Source organism: Callospermophilus lateralis, chromosome 13 (assembly GCF_048772815.1).
Source record: "Callospermophilus lateralis isolate mCalLat2 chromosome 13, mCalLat2.hap1, whole genome shotgun sequence".
Lineage (NCBI taxonomy): Eukaryota > Metazoa > Chordata > Mammalia > Rodentia > Sciuridae > Callospermophilus > Callospermophilus lateralis.
In genome coordinates this window covers 61827603-61836529 of record NC_135317.1, presented here as the reverse complement: position 1 = coordinate 61836529, position 8927 = coordinate 61827603, and the positions used below count along the sequence as shown (strand labels likewise).

Here is an 8927-nt window from a genome sequence, read left to right as displayed (position 1 = left end):
TCCACCGCTCAGTCCTGTCATAAACCGCCCTCCTTTGCATGGATTTATACCGCCTGAAAAGTAATCCTCTCCCCTTGAGCATCACATTGTTTCCACTTCAGAAAGTCTCCAAGGAACAGGGCAAAAACTTTACCCACCATGAGGGTGTGGGGGGCAGGATGGGGGGATGGGAAGGCAAGATGTAACTGCACACACATATGGTTTCTATAATAGTGATTTTAAAAAAAAATAAGTTTGAACTAGCTCTCTGATAAAAACTGCCTGATTGAGGATGACAGGACCAGAAAACCCACCTCAGCCCTCAGGAGGGGAAGCACCTGTGCTTGATTTGTGCCTCTGAAGGGAGACCTGTGCTGTGTGAAGTGATTTTTACACTCCCTTGCCGACCTCTCCCAATCATCTCTCTCCATACATGAGCCAACTTCATATGTTTTCAACTGGGTTGTGATCTGGAATCCATAAATAATACACATCTGAGGAAAACTTACTTCAGGAAAATAGAAGCCAGAAACTTGTGACCACAAAATGGAGCTGTCCCAGAGGTCTGGGGTCTCCTCTGAAACAATATACGGTGGCCATCAGAGCCTCCACAGCTGCCAGGCGTCACGTCAGAACCCGACAAACCTCACAAAAACCAATTCAGAAGGATTGAGTGTACTTATAGAGTGCTCTCCGACCTCCCATCTCCCTCAGTTACTGAGCCTGGGGAGGAAACCTAGACTATGGGAAGAAAGTCTCCTCATGCTTGAGAGAAAGTGGTCTAAACCCTGGGAAGACTCCTCTCCCCCGAGGCCCTGTTCATTAAAACACAAAAGCACTCCATCTCTGTACCAGTATCTTACAGGAGGCCAAGTGTTCCTGTCTTTATCCCAAAATAAAGACAGGAACACTTGGCAGGAGGGGATTTTTTGGGGGGTGAGAGTTTACCCAGGATTGAACTCAGGGGCACTCAACCACTGAGCCACCTCCCCAGCCCTATTTTGTATTTTATTTACAGACTTCTCACTGGGTTGCTTAATACCTCTTTGGTTGAGGCTGACTTTGAACTTGTGATCCTCCTGCCTCTCAGCCTCCCAAGCCGCTAGGATTGCAGGCGAGTGCCAGCACTACTGGTGGTGACTTTTTAAGTTAATAAATAATAATTGTACGTATTTATATGGTAAAATGTGATACTTTGATACATGCTTACAATGTGAGATGATTAAATCGGGCTATTTACTGAATCCATCCCATCACATCACATTGTTTTTGTGATGAAGACATTTAAAACCCACTCTAGGCGATTCTGAAATATATCTGCATTACTATTTATAATAGTTTCCATTCTGTGCAACAGATCACGAAAGCTCATTCTCCTTAACTGAAACTTGGTTCCCCTCGATCAATATTTCCACTTCCTTGCCTCCCCTGCCACAGTCAGCCTCTGGTAATGACCATTCCACTCCAAATGTCAACTTTTTTAGATTCCATCTGTAAGTGAGATTCTGCAGTATTTTCTTTCTGTGCCTGAGCTTAGGATAATATCCTCCACGTTCATCCAGGTTAATGCAAATGACAGGGTGCCTTGTCTAACCCTGACACTCTTTCAAATTTCCCATCCTGCCTTCTGTCCACCACTGACTCAGACATTCCTTTCCCCGCTGCCTAGAATGTTCTTTCCTTGATTATCCTTCCATAAAGGCAGCCCTACAAGCCCTCCCACCTCATTACCTGTTCCCTGCCTTCATAGTACTTATCCCCATACAAGATGTCCCAGGAAGGAAGGAAATTCCTGAGTATTGTTGATCACTGTCCCCCAGATATCGGCATAAGTGTTTGGCAAATGTTTGCCGAAAGAGTAAATGAATCCTGAGGTGATTTCCAACTTGTGGGCACTGACCCAGTTTCTCTTGAAAAATTGAAAGATTTGGCAACATTGAGCCATTCTCATTCCCATGGAGTCATAACCGCACAGAGGTTCAAAGGAGGAGCTCACTTGTTTATAAGGTAATTAAGATACAGCAGTGTATCGCTCAATGATGGGGATACATTCTGCCCACGTGTGGTCAGTAGACAGTTTTGTTGTTGTGCAATCCTTGTAGTGTGTACTTACACAAACTTAGATGATAGAGCCTACCGCACACCTAAGCTCTGTGGTATAACCTATTGCTCCTACACTACCCGCCTATACAGCATGCTACTCTATGAAATACTGTAGGGGATTCTAACACAGTGATAAGTACTTTTGTATCTGAACATAGAAAAGGTACAGTAAAAGTACTGGGTGACAGGAATTTTTCATCTCCCTTGTCATCTTATAGGATTGCCATTGCCTATGTCCTCCTTCAATGACCAAAACATCTTTACATAATACCCGACGACAGGTTGGTTTAATTCAGGATCCACCCACCCAACTTTGGTCATTTTCAGGCTATCATTTGTTTGCTACCTTTATGTGTTTGTCTGGTTCATCTCCACCCCAACCACACCACCCCAGGGGCAATGCCCAGCACAGGTGTCTTGACAAGTGAGCCTCCTGGTGTCAGCCAGCCCTAAGAGAAAACAAATGAAGTAAAGATAGATGAAAATCAAACCAACAGATATCTAGCAGTATCATGTTAGTGCTGCAGGATGCTTTGGTTGAACAAAAAATGGTGAAAACTGCCTCCAAGCCAAGACTCCTTCAAATATGTTTCTTGTGATCCTTGCCATCACCTTGCCTTGTGGCCATCACCCAAGGGTCAAAAAGGAATAGAAGTGGCAGGAAAGAATGCAGAGTGCAGGTGCCCCTGAAATGCAAGACGTGAGGTCTCTCGTGACTTTTCTCACGTGCATTCTCAGCAGGACATGCTCAGAACCTAGGCCCAAAATCCTGTCTAATTGAGACAGTCATGGTGCATATATCATGGGACATAACCAACCTAGCACAAGTTGAATGTGTTAAACTCTTTCAGCAATTTCCTTTGTCACCTCTTTTTTCAGCTCATGAATTCTTCTCCAGACTGCATTTTGAGGAATGTTGTTCATGTCACTCTACCTCCCTCTCTGTGACCCTTTCTTCTGTCCCTGGAGAAATGAGGGCTTTTGCCACTGAACCTCGAGTCTGTTTGCCTTTGCCTTCAGATTAACATTCTTCTCATTGGCAGTGGCTCTCAATCTGGCTGACTTGGATTGAATTTCCCATCTCTGGACACCCCGGACAACCCAGCTAGGTCCTCTTGGCCTCTCCCCAGCTCAGGCAGTGTATTCTGCTTCCCCATCTCTCTGATTCCACATTTCCCCCTTTGTAATAAATCCCAAATGCCTCCTTCTTATTCCTATGAGGCCTCCATCCCTCCCTACCCTCCGCCTCCCTCTGACACTCACTCCAGCAGCAACATTCCACTCATATTAAAAGGATTCTTTTTCATATTCCAGGGCTTCATTAATAGGGCTTCAGTATCTCCTAAACCTGACTAATCAAACCAGTGATTTCTATGGAGATTCTTTCTTTCATCGTATTCATTTTTTGTTTTTCCTTAATTAATTTTTTGGGGGGAAAAGGCTGCTGTAAGTGTAAGGACGCTTGGTGGACCTCAGTTATCCATATGATTCCTCCACCCCCGATCTCGAGAACTCCAGGGTGGTCTTTGCTCATTAGCGATCCTATGGTCCAGGATAGGATTGCTATCCTCCAGAGTACCTCCTGGCTGACCTTTGCCACTCCTAATCTCACTTGCACCTGTGAGAACTAGAACTAATCAACTGGATTTCTGTCCCTTCATTTGATCATTTCCATGCATCTGTTTTCTGTTTGCGGGTAGTTAGTGAGTTATTGGTTGTTGAGTGAAAGAGTTTTGTTTTCATTCACAGTATTTCAGAAAATTGCTGGAAAGTTAAACTCTGTTCTTCTCCAGGGTTCTTTCTCTTCTGTTTCCTCTGAGCATGACCAAAAAAATACAAAGTGGTGGCTAAGAAAACAAGGTCCAGTGGCTGAATGGTGAGGGGAGCTATTTCAGAATCATACCCCTGCTAATCTCCTTCCCTCTGCTAAGCCAAACCGGGGGGGGGGGGGGGGGGGGGGGGGGGGGACACTTCTGCCCATCACACCCCTTCCTCAGCTCCATTCCCCCAGCAGTTGGATGCCTCCTTGACGTTCCTGAGCATGTCCTTCGTCTTGTGATCTTGACTAGAAATTTAAAGTCCCTTTCTTTTAATGCTGCCACCACAGTCTTCCCCTCTCAGTCACAGAGATATACACAGAGAGCACAGATTTCAGACATAGGCACACATGCTGGCGCACACACCCGGCAGAAATTTATTGCTCTCTAAATGTTGCCACTCTTACAGATTTATTCTTTGAAAAGTAAAATTTTCCCTCCTGGGATAAACCTGGAGGGGGTTAATGGGGAAAGAAAGCCCTGCATATTCAAGCAGCCCACCCAGACCCCAGGAATCTGGCAAAGGAGGAAGGGAATAATGGAAGGAGGAGCAAACATAAATCTCAAAAAGATCAGAGGACTGCAAATACCAACAGTCTCTGAAGGGACCTGAGGCTTTAGAACCACTGCAAAGATTCCGGTGCACCAGAAGATTTATAACAGCATCTGGTCCATCTGCAGGTAGATTAGACGAGGAAAGAAACCTTCCATTCCCAGAAGCAGAAAATCCAGAGCAGTGAATCTCAAGGTGAGGACAAAAGCTTAGTAAATTACCTGGGGAACTTGTATAAACTAGGCATGCCCATGCCTGAGATTCTAAAAGGCATATCAGAGTCCCTTGGGTCAGCTTGCATAGCTTAAAAGCTCCCAGTGATTCCATTAAGTCACCACCACAGAGTCTTCCTGATGCAGATTTTAATTCCCCAACCTGGCTGATACTCACAAGTTCATGAAGGATGGAAGCTGGCTCGGAAAAGTGTCCTATCAGGTTTATAGGCAACTCCAGCTCCCTGGGTAAGGAAACCTTGAGGAAGGAGAGCCCAACGATCTCTGTAGACATCTGGGAAAGAGTCAGGGCAATATTTTAGCATGTGCTGAAGAGTTCTAAATCTTCTTGCTGCTTATAATGGTAGCCTCTAAGTCAAAAAAGTAACCGCCATCTTGGATAGCATTGCTGAAGAGTGTGGTATGTGACCCAAAAAAATCCCTGTCTCAAGCTCTACCTCTAGGAAAGCTTGAAAGTGCTGCTTTCTTAGATTCCACAATCCAAGGAGTCCAAAAGGTGTGAGTTTGCAAGAAGATAAAAAGATGGAATGGGAAATGGATGATAGGGAAAGGAAGGGGAGAAAAGTGCTTGCCCTACAGAGATGTAACCCCCAAACTCCCTGAGAGCTGTGTGAATGAATGAGCCACCACCGTAGGCCTTGAACTTAAGGGATGATTTGTGGTTACAATACAAATTTAATTTCAGGTAACATTTCTATTTAGTATTCAAAGACATTTCCAACTCAGGGGCCAAAAAAGAGGCAAATAAAGGAAGAAACACAAATCAAAGAGAATCAATCCTTGTGAATACCAAAAAGAAACAGTCTCTCTTTCCCTTTCTTCCACTCACACATGGATCAACAAAATTTGCTACTAAGTCAGACTCCATGAACATGGTTGTCTATGGTCTGAATGCGGAAGGGGCCTTGGGTGGATGTGAGGGAATGGGGCCTGGATGTGAGGACATCCCTCTCCATCTTCTTCACTGACAGACCCACTGTCCCAGTTGCTGGAAGTACGTGATAAAAAAGCCTTCGACTGCTAACCTTTAGGGACAGCTTCCACTGCAGAGGGCCACCTCACCCTAGCAGTCATCCACATGGCCCATATCCACAGACTGACCCACACAGGGGCAAAAATGCCTGATCATCTCAGCACAACTCGGGACAACCCTGGTAGTCCCCACCTTCTGGTATTCACGTTCTTCTCCTTGAGTATGTGTTGGAGCTAGGGACTTGTTTCTCATAAATAGAATATGGCCAAAGTGATGGGATGTCATTTCCATAAGTAACTCACCAAAGACAGACCTCCCTCTTGCCCACTATCTGTCATCTGCTCCCTCTGTTGTGAGAGGCTCTATGGAGAGACCCATGACCATTTGAAAATTGTTTTATTTACTGTTTTCTTCACTGCTCCTAACATTACATGAATTATGGTACTCATTTGTTAATTTTTTTAGTTTTATCTATATTTTTCTTTTTTTATTAATTGCTCAAAACATTACAATGATCTTGATATTTGATTCAAATGGGGTATGAATTCTTATTTTTCCCATGTGTACAGATTGCAGGATCCTATTGTTTATACAGTCACGTATATTTTTCATTATATATAAGCTACTTGAGGGTAAGGATTTTGCCTGTCCGTTGTAAGGCATCCAGCACCTAGTAAAACCCCCCACATTGTAAGTGCTTAATGAGGTGAATGAGTGAGTCAAGGAATGAGTGAATGAATGAGTGCACCAGTTCAGTGTCGTTCTCCAGACCCTTATATCCTCTTCCATTTTGCCAGCACAGAAGATCTACAGGAGTGGGGAGAAGGATTCCCCCAGGTAGTAAGTGTTTGGCCTGCAGGAAGGCAGGAGATGTTTAAATGCAAGGCATTTCTATCATATTTTCCTCACAACAAAGCTATGAAGTTATACTACTATGACCCCCCCTTCACAGAGGAGCAAATTGAAGAACACAAACAGATAGTCATTGAGTCAGAATTTGAACTCAGATCTGACTTCAAAGCTTGGGTTCTTTTCACTGCCCTCCCCTACAGGGATGGCTATTATAGAGACATCCCACTCCTACCTGGAACCCTTTGGGGCACAAAGTTGGTACTCAATAGGTATTTGTTGAATAAAACCTGTGCCAGGTACTCAGACTATATAAAACTATCATAATGCTTAGGGAATAGTGGGGCCCCCATCACATGGAACACAGCAGAAATGATGATCATAAAAAGAATTTATTGAGGGCTTGGGCTATGGAAGAGCGCTCACCTAGCACGTGTGAGGCCCTGGGTTTGATCCTCAGAACCACATAAAAATAAACAAATAAAACAAAGATATATTTTTAAAAAAGAATTTATTGAACATTTGCTATGTGTAGGATGCTCTTCTAAACACTACATGAATTCATGTATTTAATCCTTCCAACAAACTTGTTATCTTTATTCTACAGATGAAGAAACAGAAGCCCAGAGAGACTAAGTAACTTATTAAAGATCCCAAAGCTAGTGAGTGGCAGAACCCAAGCAGTCTGGCTTCAGAGCCTCTGCACCAACTAGTGCACACTGTGCCAACATTATATGATAGACAAAAAATATAATAGAATATATGTATACCTGAATGCTAAAAATCCCTAATGGCATTGAAATGCATTAACTGAAAGAGTTGTGAATGACCCTGTTCAAAGTATGGTACCATCAAAGACATTCTAAATCCAAGCCTCACATGTCCCCAGTGAGAGCATCTACAAGCCCTTGTCAGCCCAGGCACCGACAGGCCCTTGTCATGCCTAAGGATATGACTCTGCCCTTATCTGATCCACCTGTTCCTCTAGCTTTATATTGAGACTTTACCACCCAAGAAACTGGCAAGTAAGACCACATGCCTCCTTGACCCTATCCACAGCCTCACCAACAGAGATCATGTCTACCCAGAGCCAGCATACTGTGAAGATGACTACATACAGTCATATGCCACATAATGACATTTTGGTCAATAGCAATACCACCTTGTGATGTTGTAACCAGCTTAGTTTGTGTAAGTACATTCTGATGTTCACACTATCACTAAATCAGCTAACAATGCATTTCTCAAAACATACCCCTGCTATTAAGTGACACCTGGCTATATTGATATTCTGATGAAGCCAGGCCAGGGCAGCTTAACCTCAAGGAGCAGAGATCATCTCTCTAGGCAGAAAGGTTCTGGAGAATACTTTCACTTTAGCAGCATCTGCCTAGAGCTCCATATGGAAGGATACAAGCTCTGTTCATTAGTGTAGGAATTTGGCCTGGGCCTGAAGAGGCATGCCCCTTCAAAAGGGCCTTCTTTTTTGTTTGTTTGTTTGTGGGGTTTCTTTGTGGGAGGTGGGAGGTGCCAGGGATTGAACACAGGGGCACTTGATCACTGAGCCACATTCCCAGCCCTATTTTTGTATTTTATTTAGAGACAGGATCTCACCAAGTTGCTTAGTACCTGGCTTTTGCTCAGGCCGGCTTTGAACTTGTGATCCTCCTGCCTCAGTCTCCCGAGCCACTGGGATTACAAGCGTGCACCCCTGTGCCTGGCAGAAAAACCTTCTTAAATTACTTTTCTGTATAAGTGAAGATCTGATCGTGAACTTCTTCACACATCTCCAAGCTTTAAGTATGAAGGGGAGCCATTTTCAAAGGAAATGAGCTTTGAGAATTAACTCCAGAGTGATGATTTAAAGCTTCCAGAAAAGGAGAGGGAAGCAAAACACATTAAGCAGATTTTGGTCACACATTTCACCCCTCAACCAGCAGTCAGATCAGTCAAATAAATAGAATATCCACTCAAGAGTCACCTGCAAAAGGGTTGGGGATATAACTCAGTTGGTAGAGTGCTTGCCTTGTATGCATGAGGCCCTGGGTTCAATCCCCAGCACCACAAAAAAAAAAAAGACCTGTAAGAAAAGAGTGGTAACCAGATATTTACTTATGAACTAGGGAAAGAGGAAATCATAAGGCCTTTTGTCCTTTATTCAGGTAAGGAGACAGGGGTTATCTAGATTGATTTTGTGAAAATCAGCTTAAAAAGGAGAATGTTCACTGATGCTCCCCATCCCCCATGAAACGACTTTAATTCTGGCTGCAGGAGAGTGTTCAGGGGCATTGTGGAATAAAACGAACACCTCCAAAGAGCCATCAGGGAGCCAGCGCTGCATACAGAGCACAGGAGCAGCGTGACCAGCATATGATATCTCTGCAACGGACATTCATCCAGTGCACTAAGATAACAACCTT

The 8927-nt window shown here is 43.9% G+C and overlaps 1 non-coding gene across 1 annotated transcript; it reads left to right on the top strand.

Moving 5' to 3' along the window:
• The first annotated feature begins 8500 nt into the window (after positions 1–8500).
• Positions 8501–8574, top strand: Trnat-ugu (transfer RNA threonine (anticodon UGU)). The gene has a single exon. It is a non-coding gene; the product is annotated as a tRNA-Thr (tRNA).
• Positions 8575–8927: the final 353 nt, after the last annotated feature.